An 11,600-nucleotide genomic window follows, 5' to 3' on the forward strand; every position below is an offset into this window, starting at 1 on the left:
TTCGCCCCCAGGCGGTATCCAGCTTCGGAAATTTCAGTTTCAGGAAGGGTGGAGTGCCGCCCTGCAAGGGCACAGCAGATTGGCTGGAAAAGTTAAGTTTCTTTCCACACCAGTTTTGTGAATGCGGCGTCCCTGATTGGCTGGGAGCGTCAGCTGACCACTCTCTGCCAACCGCTCGAGAAGGTAAGAGTGCACCCGGGGGCCTCCTGTAACCATAACAACTTCATTAGGATTAAGTTGTTTTGTTGCCTGGAGTGCCCCTTTAAAGTTCTTGCTCTGCTCCCTCGTGTGCTGTTTAGTGATGCTGGTGCTGGAGTGAGGTCATAACCGGCTCCCGTCCTCACAGCAGGGCGCGAGGGAGCAGAACAAGAAGAGCTTCACGATTACAGCTCCCTCGCCGCCCTGCTTTATACTGCCTCAGCCACCGCCGCAGAGAGGCTGATTCCACAGCCACTGAACAGGCTCAACAAATCCGAGGTGGCACATTGCCATGGCGGTTAGACATTTTGCCATGGCGCCTGGGATAAGTGTTATCACAAATGTTTCCTCAGAGCAAGGTAAATTCATCTTGCGGATTCCTCTCTGGTGATGCTCTTCTGTATTCTTGACTATTCTCTTATTGAACCGTTGTGTGTACGAAGTGGGGGGTCCATCCAAAGAAATAAGTATAAAGGCTATCACAATATTAGGGAAAACAAAATGAAAAATATTGAGCGCTTAGATAAAACTGATGCAGTTCTTACAGGTAGCTACAACACCGAATCCACGAATCCGGTGTCTCTCTTCTCCAGTGAATAGAAATGTGGTAGAAAAGGGGGGAAGGAAGGGGGTGTAGGTGTAGCACCTTGAATGTCCTTTGTGGTTTATGGAATGACAAAACCAGCAGAAAATACAGGGACTGATACTGTAGTAAGTCTTTGGTATTTGGAAGATTTAAAAAAAAGAGAGATACACTTACACTATTCTGGATCACTTACACTATTCTGGATCTTACGATGTACCTGTAACTTTAGCACCTGGGCAGTATGATCACCGCCTATGGATGTAGTGTAGCTCTTGTATGAGAAATGGTTAGTCCTTGTGAGGTGTGCCAGAATAAAAACTGTAGCTTTGTTCTAATGCTAAAAATTAGCTGCTGTCAGTCACTAAGCTCAGTCTGATTACTGTTCTTTCTATGGACAGGATGTAGATAATGGAACATTGAGTCTTAAGAAGATTATCCTGGTCAAGTCTGGACAGGACTATTTATTTCCTTATCAGGTAAGTTATACTATTTACATTTCAGCTGCTTCGGGCAGTTCTCTCAATTCTGGAGGAGGAGTATTCTCTTGAATTTTTTCACTGTGTGACATTTAAATGTTTTTTTTTTTTTTTAGAAAAAGAAAATATCTATGCTTTACACAAGCAATGCCTTCTCTTGCCCTCTTCCAGGATCGCAGGATGACTGTTACAAATATATATCTGTTCTGGATGACCTCATGCATAGAGTGAGAACATTCTGCACCCGGAATTCCCTCTAGTGGCTGCCTGGTGTTAACCCTGGATAGAAATTATTGCAGTTTCTCAAAATCTCAAAAAATTACCTTTGCAGGGTTAAGGGACCATGGATACTGCACACAGACCACTTTAATGAGCTGAAGTGGTCTGGGTGCCTATAGTGTCCCTTTAAGGCAAAACAAGATGTCTTCAGCTTCATTGAGAGATCCCATTTTAACACCACTAGACCACCTGACAAAATGTAGCCAGGGGTGGTGCAAAGCACTCAGTACCTGTGATATAGATTCTTTTAAGCAAACAAATAAGTTTGAATGTCTATCTGTTCCTGTCCAAATCTGAGATGATTAAATTGCGTATACGCAGAAGTAAATTCACACTGACACACGGAGTTCAGGTTAAAAGAACTTCGAGAAAATTTAATGGCATCTGGTTAAAAAGCGGGCTCGCAGACCCTTATAAGAGCAATATTACATCATCATAGAATATCAAGATAACAACAAATAAACATCATTAATTGGGTTAGGTGTTAAGTGGCTATGTCAATACCCACCCATCAATATTATTAATTGGCTTAAGTGTTAAGTGGCCGGCTACATGTCCTCCCACCGAGAGGTGGCGTCATCTTGGACACGGGAGTGGACACGATGGCCCAGGCGCCATCTTGCTAGCACGAGGCTTTACTCGATGGGAGGGGGGCTTTAGGCGCCATTTTGAGTAGTTAGTGATGTTAGATTCGAGGTCAGGTTCAAGGCTTTTTAGTGAATGGACATTTCATTAGTACAGTTCTCATGTTCTAACTATGGCATACATTGTTACATATTACAGGAACTTGACAATTCCGGTGTTACTCATATCCTTCTAGAAAATACATTCTCTTTCTAATATTCTAAATGCTGTTAGGAAAATCTGTCATATAATGAAGTTAATGGAGTTAATGGGGAAATTTAATAAAGGTTTTTTTTTTTTTTTTTAATTCTTTATTTTTGGTATGCAGGTATGTACAATAATGCCTGTGTCGCCACAACAGCATTAGCAGGCTCAAGTTACATAAACATATGGTAACAGTATTGTGGCACGATAAGTATGCATACATTTTTAGTATAAAAGGTTAAACAGTAATGATATACTAAGTCATGGTAAAGCAAACAGCACGTTGAGTTTTTAAGTATATCAAGTTAAGTACACTTTAATAAAACTGTATGGCTGAGCTATACATGCTTATTTGAATGAGTAAGATACAGTTTTTAAGTTTCAGGCTTATGTGACAGAGTATCAGGTGCAGATTTCTCCACACTGCTTAATATTGGCCACCAGAGGGCAGCAAGTCACCGAGCTAGCTAGTTTAAGCTTTCATGTTAACCTAGGCGATTTTAGCTGCTATCTATGCCAGTTATTAAATAGTACAACAAAATAGCACGTAATTAAAAGTCAAAGCTAAACAATTATGCAGTGTATGTTGAACATTATGCGCTTATTTAAGGTAAACGAAACTGCTAGCATTAATCAACAGCCAAAGGGTAGCCTAAGTATCAATTACAAGCATGTATATTTTCAAAGTGAAAGAATAAGAATGAAATTAAAATCATAAGCAAAAGCAACACCACCGGCGGTAGACCTGTCCATATGTATGTCCCTGGCCCCCGAGTGCTGCGGTGCAACGTGGGGGGGGCACTGGGTGACCGGCACGTCCGAGGCTGGGCTCAGCCATCTTCTTTAGGCGATGAGGTATGGAGGTCAGCACGTGAGTTTCCTGATGTGGGCGAGCCGCTCGTTAGGTGATGGCATGTGCGAGTAGGGAGGGCAGCCGATGGGCTCTGTCGCTTTGTTGGCAGCCTAGATTGCCTTTGATGCCGCTAATGAGTCGTTCCAGTCGACATTGTTTCCCAGGCCCAGCCTCCGGGGTACCAGGTAAGTGGCGGTGTTGTGGGCTCCGGTCGCCGACGCTGTCCTCCATCTCCTGCCCCAGCTTATTCTCCGTGTAGTCGGAAGGCATGGTCCCATGCGGGCTTATACAGTGAGGGTGATGACGCTTTCGCCTGAAGGCATGCGAGGTTGTATTGTATCGCGGCGCCGCCATTTTAGAGGCCTGGCCCGTGGTGCGCTCCTTCAGGTAGGTCCGATGCTGGGCTATAGATGGTGAGGTTCCCCTCCGGTGGGGACCGGGATGACCACCCATGGGGGGGGAAGCAAGGCCTGTGAGGTGCGTCCCTAGGCTGTTGCATGGCGGCCAGGTTCACAAGCAGGACGGCGGCCGTCCGTCCCGCTCTCCACCCTCATAGGCCGCAGACCCCGAAGTCCCATAGTGCCCGCTGGGGGCTCTGGCACTCCCGATCTCAGGGTCCGCGGTGGCTCCAGCTTCTGCCCGGGTGCTTGATTCAACTGCAGGTCACTCAGTTTACGTTTTCGTGTGTTTTTTTAACCATATTGGACCAAGTTTATCAGGAGCCTCCGTGGCCTGCGACCGGTCAGCATGGCGGTCAGGCCCCGCCCCCCTTAATAAAGGTTTTAATAATTCTATAACAGTCCCCCCTATGAAATGTTAGGCACTAAAAAGATAAACTTTATTTGTTAATACCAGAAGACGTGTTAGCCCAAAGGCACAGAAACCCCATGACCGCTAGCTAGGTGTTATTGCAAAGTGCAATTCTGTCCCTTCCTGTCCCTAATAGGCTGCAGCTCATCCGTCAATACGGTCAGGAACTTTCTTCACTCCGCTGGTATCCCGAGGCTTGCCCACCACATCTTCGCACGGCAGTCTATCCATAGAGACGGACGCTGTCCCTAAGCTGGTTCCCTACCTAAAACTCTTGCACTTTATCAGTAAAAGATATAGTTTGCAGCGGTATACAGGATGAATTGAAATCTTGGAAATCTTGGTCATCAACTGTCAGATGTGCAAAAGTTGGTGCCGCTTGGTCTGCAGTCTTCTGTAGGAATTTTCTCAGACAGGGGAGGACACAACAAACGAGAAGAGCGAGAATAAAAAGAAAAATTAGTAATGCCATACCAATGTGAATTAAAGCTTTTTGCCACCCTGTCATCCAACCAAACCACCTTTCCCAGGGATCTTTCACCCCAGAATTCCTTTTTAACTCTTCAGACAGGTCATTTAATTTCTCTATGGCCATGGTGACTTTACCATTAGGACCTGTGTTTTCTGGGATGTAGGTACAACAGGTCATGGTGTCGGGCAATATTTTACATACGCCCCCCTTCTCAGCTAGAATCATATCTAGGGCCATTCTGTTCTGGAAGGACATTTGGGATGTGGCCTGCAATTGTTCGGCTAAACCCTGGAGGGCATCTCTGGTGTAGTTGACAAAGCGTTGTTGGTTGTAATAAATGTAATTAATCCAATTTAAATTCTTGTTTGCAGTAACTATGGTAAAAAGTGATTCAAACCCCGCAGCAACTTCATCTCTTGCTTTAAATTCATTAGGTACCCCCCTAGGCACCCCAATGGCATCAATATAAATGTGGGGGTCAAAACTGCCTCTTACTGGGGCTTCACGCTTAACCTTGGCTGGTGTGTGTATGGACTCATGTATGTCAGGGTGTGTGTCAGAGATAATATGTATAGGCATGATGGCTTTAGCCAGAGTACACTCCCCCCACCATTCCTTGTCCATTCTGGATCTTAACTGTAAATCCCCACACAACCAGTAAATATCTCCTAATGACCTAGTATGGAATTGTAATAGGTACATAGGGACAGTTCTGTAGGTGGCACAATATCCTTCGGAAAAGTTACCCATGAACTTACCAATTCCGTCATAATTAGCATAACAGGTGTAGTTTCCCTTATAGATCGTAATACCATCTGGGGGTTTGACATCTTTGATTAGGAGGGGGTATTCTACTGTCCATGCTTTGCAGAGGGACCTGTTATAATTGTAATGGTAGGCAAAAAGACTTAATATGCAATTTTCTATTTCTAATGGCAGAGTCAAGGGTACGGTGCCGAGGTGAGGCCGGGCACCACCACACACATAGCATGCGGTTCTGTTATGTTTGTTGGCATTATATTTCATCCATTCCAACCATAAATTAACATCATTAAAACCTGTTTCAGCGGCCATGGTATCTTCAAAGGTGGGATTTGAAATGGCCATCATGTCTTTAAAGGACTGGATGTGTGGTTTTAATGGGTTTGGGACCATGTGGGTAGCCCCTTGCCACTCTGGAGAGTGGCACATATCTTTCAGGTAGAAGTGCCCCAATTTGTTATAGGAACCTTTCTTCCAATACATTCCCATTACATACTGGTCTGCATCCGTTGGACTGGGATGCTCTATGTTTAGAATTAATTTCATGGGTGTACCTCCTCCAGGCTTCCTTAAAGTCATTCTTTGGAGGAGGGATCTACCATGGTCATCTACCTTAGATAAGGCACTTTTGGGTTTGTAACCCCAGGCAGGCCCAGCATTCCACCCTGCAGCCCCCCAATGGTTACAGTTATGCCCCCATTGTTTGTCAACTACACAAACATAGGGGTCTTTTACATGAGGGATATCTCTATAGATGGTTTGAATTTGTGACGTAGGGAATGGGCAGTCTACAATGTCACAATAGTCAAAAGTATATGTAGCCACACGGGTACATGAGGAATTGTACCAGAAGGTATATCCACTGGCATCTTTAGTAATGGCCACTTGTTGGGCCTTAATTAGGCTAATTAAGGTGATAATGTACCAGGGGTACATGGTTGTGCGCTGTCTGCTTCCTCTGGGGCAGGAGTCTTCTTGCAATGGGAAGCGTGGATCCAATGTGGCCTGCCAGCCAACTTGACGGAGGTTGCAGTGATCAGGAGAACTTGGAATGGTCCGTCAAATCTTGTTTCCAGGGTGTGTTTCCGCACAAATTTCTTGACCAGGACCCAATCTCCAGGAAGCAGGCTGTGGGTACCCGTATCAAAATCGGGATCTGGAATTGAAGAGAAAACTTGGGCATGTATTTTGTTCAAAGCACTTGCAAGTTCAGTCACATAAATCTACCAAAACATCAGTTTGAAGCTGAAGCTGTTGGGGGTAATAACAACCTAGTCTGGTGCAGTCCCAAATAGAATCTCATATGGGGATAGTGAGTGCTTCCCTCTAGGTGTGTGTCTAACGCTGAATAAAGCTATTGACAAGCTTTCTGGCCAGGGCATCTTTGTTTCTTGTGACATTTTTAGCATTCTAGCTTTTAGGGTACCATTCATGCGTTCCACTTTGCCACTGCTTTGTGGGTGGTAAGGGGTGTGGAAAGCTAGGGTCACTCCCAGAGCGGTCCAAATTTCTTTAGTCACTGTTGCTGTAAAAGCTGGGCCCTGGTCACTCTCAATAACTTCTGGTAGTCCAAATCTACATACAATATCTGTGAGCAGACGTCTTGCTGTTGTTTTGGCAGTGATATTGGTTACTGGGTAGGCTTCTGGCCAGCCTGAAAACATATCCACTATTACTAGTGCATATTCATGGGGACCACTCTCTGGCATTTGTATGTGGTCAATCTGAATTCTCTGGAATGGGTACATAGGCTTAGCCAGGTGTTTCAAGGGCACTTTGGTTGGTTTTCCTGGGTTGCACTTTGCGCAAATAACACAGGCCTTGCAAAAGTTGTTGACCAGTGTAGTAATTCCAGGTGCTTCATAATACTTCTGTATGAGAGCAGCCATTAGGTCTTTTGACAGATGTGCAGGTCCATGTGCCCATTGGACGACTGCTGGGTATAAATTCTTAGGGAGGCAAAATCTAAGATTGTTGTAGTATACTCCATCTTTTAGGACTGCTCCTCTCTTCTTCCATTTCTGTATTTCCTCAGGGGCAATTGCAGCTTGCTGTTCCCGTAGGATTCTTAGGTCAGTAGGAAGAGTCTGCAAGGTAAAAATAGGAATTTCTTTGTGTCCGGACACTCCTTCATCCACTTCCTGCAATTCTCTTGCCGCTTGCTTAGCAGCCTGATCAGCTAAATGGTTGCCCTTTGCTTCATCTGTATCCAATTTCCCGTGTGCCTTCACTTTCAGAATGGCCACTTCTTCTGGGAGTAGGAGGGCATCCATTAGTTCCTTGATTGCAGAACTGTGTTTGACTGGCGTACCGGCAGTGGTAAGAAATCCTCTTGTTTTCCAAATTAATCCGAAGTCATGTGCCACGCCCAATGCATATCTTGAATCAGTGTAGATGTTGGCGCGCTTTCCTTCAGAGATCTTGCACGCTGAAGTCAGGGCTTGCAATTCGGCTTCTTGTGCAGACATTGTTGGTGGTAAAGATGATGACTTGATAATTTCATCTGTTGTGGTTACGGCATATCCTGTGTGGTATTTTCCTTCTTCATCAGCATACCTTGAACCGTCCACAAACAGAGTGAGATCAGGATCTACTAGTGGATCCTCATGCACAGTTGGTAAATGTGTTGTCTCCATTTTCATCTGTTCAAAACAGTCATGAGGTGTCTCTGGGTCATAGTCATTTACTATGACCAGATCTTGAAATTCATTTTCCAGGAAGTGGCGTGGCCATGCTTCTAGATGGTCAGTTGCTGGGTATTTGACAACGCCATTTTCCTGTAGCTGTGATTCATTCATGGTGGCCCATAATTTTGCCATGGGCCCAAGATCATTCCATGATCTTGTCTTTAACTTGGTGACAGGGACATGTGGAATGGCAATGTCCCAATGACGATACAAATGTTTGAGTTCTGAAGGTAGATGAATCAAGACCATACTGTTGCCTTCAGAGTCACAGTAGAAGTCTTGTGAAGTAAGTTTCACCTCTACCAGATGATAGAGCTCATCTTCATAGCAAGGTTCAGGAGTGATGTTTGGCTTGTACCACATGGTACAGAAGGCATATCCTGCTCCATCACAGAGAGGTGTTTGTCCGTCATAGAAGGATAAATTGGGATGCATCTTCTTGATGGTGCCAGTAAGAAGAAAAATATAGGTTTCATCCATGATAAACCCATAGTAGATACCCCCCTCAGGTAGTGGGAGAAGGGTGGACGGATTGAGAACCTGACATCTTTGTAGGGTGATGTTGTCAGGTAACAGAAGATGACATTGAAGACGGAGGTGTCTGGCAGGAGAGACATGCTTGAGTTGTACTTGGTTGATGATGGCAGAAATGTCATGAGGGGCCAAAACAACTAGAGGGTGGCCAAGGACCAGGTCTGCAGTTCTTTCAATTAGTTCTCTGGCTGCAAAAACGGCCCGAAGGCAAGAAGGGGTTCCTCTGGCCACAAGATCCAGTTGGCAGGAGAAAAATCCAATAGGCCTTTGTCGTCCTCTAGATTCATGTGCTTGGGTAAGAACTCCTGTAGCATGGCCCTGTCTTTCAGAGACAAATAACTTGAAGGGTTTGGTATAGTCTGGTAGGCCAAGGGCAGGAGCAGATGCAATAGCACGTTTTAGAGTGCAGAAGTTGTCATGGGCTTCTATGGTCAGGCAGAATGGGTCTGATTTGAGGGTATCATAGAGTGGTTGCATGAGCAGAGAAGCTTCTGGGATCCAGGCACGGCAGTAAGAAATGAGGCCTAGAAAGGCATGTAGAGACTTTGAAGTCCTTGGAGGTGGAATATCCAGTACTGCTCTAACTCGGTCACGGGTGAGATGTCTAGTACCCTGAGATAGGCAATGGCCAAGGAAGATAACAGTAGGTTGACAGAATTGAAGCTTGAGACGTGAAGCTTTACATCCTTGTTCTGCTAAATAGCAAAGGAGATTAATTGAGCATTCTTCTGTTGTGGGTATGTCATCTCCACAGAGCAGCAAATCATCAACATACTGAAGCAAGACAACCTCTGGATGTTTAGATTGCCATGGATCAAGAATAGAACACATGGCCTTTGCAAATTGACTTGGAGAATTTTGTGCCCCTTGGGGCATGACAGTCCATGTATACTGTTGTTTTTCATGTGTGAAGGCAAACAGGTATTGACAGACTGGATCCAGGGGCACACTGAAGAAGGCATTGGCCAGATCAATGACTGTGAAGTACTTTACAGAAGGTGGAACTCCAGAGAGCAGAGTGTGTGGGTTTGGCACAATAGGGGTGTCCAGGACTGTTGCTTCATTCACTGCACGGAGATCCTGGACCATTCTGTGCTTCTCTGGTTCTCCTTTGGGTGTCTTTTTCTTCACAGGAAACAACGGGGTGTTGCATGGTGATTCACATTTGACAAGAGCACCCTTCTCCAGGAGTGCTTGGATTTGAATTGTGATAGCTGCAGCTTGTGCTGGTTTCAAAGGGTATTGTGATTTCCTTGGTAACTTTGCTCCTGGAATGAGTTTTACCACCACAGGTGGGACTTTTAGGTGACCTATGTCCTCTGGGCCTGAGGACCACAGTTTTGCAGGAACATCTGTCTTTAGTGAATCAGGGAAATTAGACCTCAGTTCCTTTGCATCCCCATGGGGTTCTTCAAGATGTAGCATCAGAGGCAGGGAGCACAAGGCTGAGGTGTCAGAAACAGATAGAGGGGTAGATAATTCTACTTGTCCATCTGGAGTGAAGATGATAGATGCCTGCAGGCGTGAAAGAACATCAGCGCCTAACAGGTTAATGGGGCATGTGGAGGACACCACAAAACGAGCAAGCAGGCTAGGGTAGTTGCCAACCCGTAATGGTAGGCCATCCACTCCTACACAAGAGACATCAATTTTTGACAGAAATGATGGGTCTGGCAGGTCTTGTTCTCGTAGAACACTTCGGGCTGCACCTGTGTCAACAAGAAATGTAGTAGGTTGTCCTTCAATGGGTAGGGTCACAGTGGCAAGTGGCCCCCCTTGATCCACTGAAGACACTGTCATGACAGGGGTTAATGACACAGGCTTGCCAATTTCCTAATCTTCTGGCTCCTCAACAAGTGGAATGGCTTTTGGGGTCTTGGGGGCAGGAGCTGACTTGGGTTCTGGGCACTCATTTTTAAAGTGCCCTTTTGCTTTGCAATTGAAGCAGAATCCATCCTCGGGTCTGGTTGCTCTGGGAACAGTGCCAGGAGGGGACACCATAAGGGGAGCTGAATTGGGCTTTCTTGGAGTCTGAGCAGATTCTAGTCCCCTAGCAACTTGGAGTAATGTATCCAGAGGAACAACTCTAAATTCAGGGCGTGCAGCAATGATCCCCTTGCGTATAGAGTCTTTAATGCCTAGGACAAAGGCACCGGACAGCATTTGAGAATGAATCTTATTAGTAAGATCAAATCCCAAATCTGTGAACACTTGAAACAGTCTTGCATGGAACCTTTCCACTGATTCTCCTTTTTCTTGTACAATATCAGTAAGGCCAGCAGCCTGATCCGCAAGTTTATCCTTAGCCCAGTCCTTTAGCTGGTTGCAGAATGCTATTCCTGAAGAGTAATCAATATCAGTCTCAAGCAAATTTGTGCTGAGGTGGCGGGCTATGCTAGGCCAGTATGCATCTCCGGCCTTAATGGCACAAATGCTTAGTAAATCACGCCATGCGGCGGAATAGGTCTTTTGAATCTGAACTATCCCTCGGTAAAAAGGCATTGGTTGCTTTTCTGGGTCAGGGAGTGATTTCATCAAAGCACTAGCCTGAATGGGATTAAAAGAAACATATTTAGGAGGAGCCTGCTCTCCCTGGCCCATATGTCCGAAAGGATCATCGAGGGAACAGCGAGGCTGAGGCTCTATGGCATCCGGTGAGCCCTGGAAACCATGAGAGCCAGCCTCTTCATACTCATCCTCGTATGTGACCTGGACCCCTCTGGGAAGTGGAGCCGCTTGAGGTGTCAGGACCGGGGGATATGAGGGGATCCCGGATGCCGGGGTGGCCAGTGGGTTATGAGCTCGGGGAGAGAAATCATTAGGAAGTACCGGCATTAGGGGTGCTGGATTACTGGGGGCCGCCATATTGGAAGCGTGAAAGGAAGCTGCGTTAGGGTCAAGAGAGGTAGTGGCGGCCATGTTGGATGTGGGCACATCTGGGGCAGACTGTATCGGGATGGGCGTGAACGGGGCCTGGGGTGTGGCTAGGGAAAGGAAGTAGGGATTGTTTGGATAGGACAGGGTCACGGGGTAGGGGTAGGGGTATGGCCAGGCCATCTGGGCAGGGGCTAAGGCGGAACCTGGGGAGGGCGGGATAGCTGGGCAAGGATTAGGA

The sequence above is a fragment of the Pelobates fuscus genome, chromosome 3, assembly GCF_036172605.1.
Source record: "Pelobates fuscus isolate aPelFus1 chromosome 3, aPelFus1.pri, whole genome shotgun sequence".
Classification (NCBI taxonomy): Eukaryota; Metazoa; Chordata; class Amphibia; order Anura; family Pelobatidae; genus Pelobates; species Pelobates fuscus.